This window comes from Scardinius erythrophthalmus (assembly GCF_964197995.2).
Source record: "Scardinius erythrophthalmus genome assembly, chromosome: 18".
NCBI lineage: Eukaryota > Metazoa > Chordata > Actinopteri > Cypriniformes > Leuciscidae > Scardinius > Scardinius erythrophthalmus.
Genome location: NC_138238.1, coordinates 1,073,556 through 1,076,587, shown reverse-complemented (window position 1 = coordinate 1,076,587; position 3,032 = coordinate 1,073,556).

The following is a 3,032-nucleotide window of genomic DNA, read 5'->3' as shown; positions in this document are numbered from 1 at the left end:
GCGCGTCCCCGATAGCCCCTCCCCCTTCATTCACTCTCTACTGTACGAGCGTTACAGTCATACTATGACGAAGCACTGCCTCGTGAATATTAATTGCACACTGTGGCGCTCGGCTTCACTGATTGGCTAAGAGCCTGGCACTGGTGGGCGGGTGCTACTGAGATAGCCAATTAACTCTGTAGAAGAGGGTTGGCATAATTAATATTAATAACGTTTGGTGACGACGCTCCATGACGTTTATCAAAACGTCAGCGCGACCTAATTAATATTCATAAGCTGGACCTTCGCTATAGTAGTGTGTATAAAGAGGAATTTACGCTTTTTGTCCTTTAGCACAAACATTTACACAATCACACACACACACACACACACACACACACACTCTCTCTCTCTCTCTCTCTCTCTCTCTCTCTCTCACACACACACACCCCCATACTCTCACTCTCACATATTCTCTAACACACACACACACACACACACACACACACACACACACACACTATTGTTAGTCACTGCAGAGAAGGCCTACTTAAGTTTTCCAGCATGTTCCTGTAAATCTAAGTGTATACAATATAAATATACTATAATAACACTAATATGTGCATATATCTTACACTGTAAATACAGAAAACAAAACAAGGACTGCACCACTAACATTTTATTTATTTGTTCGTTTGTTACATTTTAATGAATTTAATAGTTGAAATGAGGTTCAGTGGAGGATTCAGACATTCACATTCCCAATAGAAATGTCAGGATTTTCCCAGGCCTTTTTCCTTGAATGTGAATCATTTTTCCATGTTTCCCACGTTCATAGAAAAGATTTACATTTAAGTCATTTAGCAGACGCTCTGATAGAGGGACGAGCAGAAAGATATTCGGCTGCCATTGATAACAGCTGTTGAATTATATAAAAAGCAACGAGAAAAGTACATAATTTAACCCTTAATAACCCTGAGCGTCTCTTCCAGCCGATCTCTTACATCGGATCTCAGTCTCAGGAAATGAGTGTCTCGGATATTTATGACCTGAGCTTTTCAGACACTCAGAAACTGGTCTAACAAGAACTTCTGATGAGCGGGAGATTCCAGGCGTTCCTGAGCTTCTGTAAACCTCCATCACACACACACACACACACACACACACACACACACACACACACACACACACACACACACACACACACACACACACACACACACAGTCAAATCAACATTTACTCAGACTCCTTCAACATTTCTCACATTATCAGTTTATTCACTATAGTTTAGAAAATGGTAATAAATATGAGCAGAACTCAGAGTTATGAACTCAGCTGATATTTGACTGGTTTTGTCCATCCTTCTGTTAGACTGTCTCACACATGAATTATGTTGAATATCTGTCAGCTGTTAAATTTAACTACACAATTAGATAATACCAGTTTAGCTCAACCAATCACCAAGCAATGCTTCATTGTGTTCAGTGTGTGTGTAAAAAGAGCATTAGCAATTAAAGAAAACACACTTCAGCAAAACATGATCAGCTCAAAGTGTCCCAATCATTATTGGTCCCAAACTTTTATAAATGTCACTGGTAGTCACTGTTTGAAGAATCTTTGGGTGTAATATGTCACAGTTTACTTTATTTGCTCTCCTCACTCACATACATAACTATAGTGTCCTGCACACACTCATAAATGATATCTGGTGTCTGAATGATGTTTGGTTGGCCTGTACGTGTATGCCAGGGTTTTCAGTGTCTTTGAGCGGATCTCTGGGAGAAACTGGACCGGGAACATCTCGCACATTTACACATGATCCGCTTTCCACCTGTGCAACAGCATGAGGACACACTGGCTTCTTCATCTTCATCTTCATCACTGCAGTTCTGTCTGTCTCCAGCTTCAGTCTCTGGTAAACATGCGAGACAGACTGAGGATCAGACAAAGGAATGTTCAGGAATGTCCTGACGTGGGCAACCAGAGCTATTGTTCATTGTTACTCCCACTGCAATTAGTCTCCCAGTTCCACCGAACATCAGCTATGTGTGTGTGTGTGTGTGTGTGTGTGTGTGTGTGTGTGAGAGAGTGAGTGTGTGTGTGTGTGTGTGTGTGTGTGTGTGTTGGGAATAGAGGTATATTGTTATATCATGGATGCATACACTACCAGTCAAAAGTTTTGGATCTGTAAGATTTTTAATGTTTTTAAATGAAGTCATCAAGGCTGCATTTATTTGATTAAAAATACAACAAAACAGTGATATTGTTAAATATTATGACGATTTAAAATAACTTCTATTTTAATATAGAGTACAATACAAAAGCTTCTATTTCAGATAAATGCTGTTCTTTTGAACTTTCTATTCATCAAAGAATCTTGAAATAAAACTGTAAATAACTGTTTTCAACACTGATAATAATCATAAATGTCTCTTGATCATAAATCATCATATTAAAGTGATTTGTGAAGGATCATGTGACACTGAAGACTGGAGTAATGATGCTGAAAATTCAGCTTTGATCACAGGAATAAATTACACTTTACTGTATATTCACATAGAAAACTGATGATTTACATTACAATAATATTTCATAACCATGCACACAGATGCATCTGAATGTGACCCATGAAAATCTTTTGTCTCCAGTTTGAAATCCAGTGTGTAGATTAATCTCTGTGTCTCGTGTATTTACAGTCGAATGGAAGCTTATTCATCTGATGTTTGTCAAACAAACTCGTGTTGCTGAAACACAGAAGCGCTGCTGGTTAGCTTTAGCACGGTTAGCTTTAGCACGGTTATATAAACAATCCGTATCACCGTTACTGTAACGTTCAGTCAGTCAGTGTGTGTAGTGCCAGATTTGTGGATTAATTAGCATTTCAGAAACACTCAGGATCGTCTCCAGATCTGACCAGACGTCTGGAGAACTGCGGAAACCCTGAAACTATGAGAACAATGTCAGATCGCAGAACAAGATGCGGGTGTAGTCTTGATTGCTTGAGGCCCGGTCAGGGAAGATGATGATGATGATGATGATGATGATGAAGAAG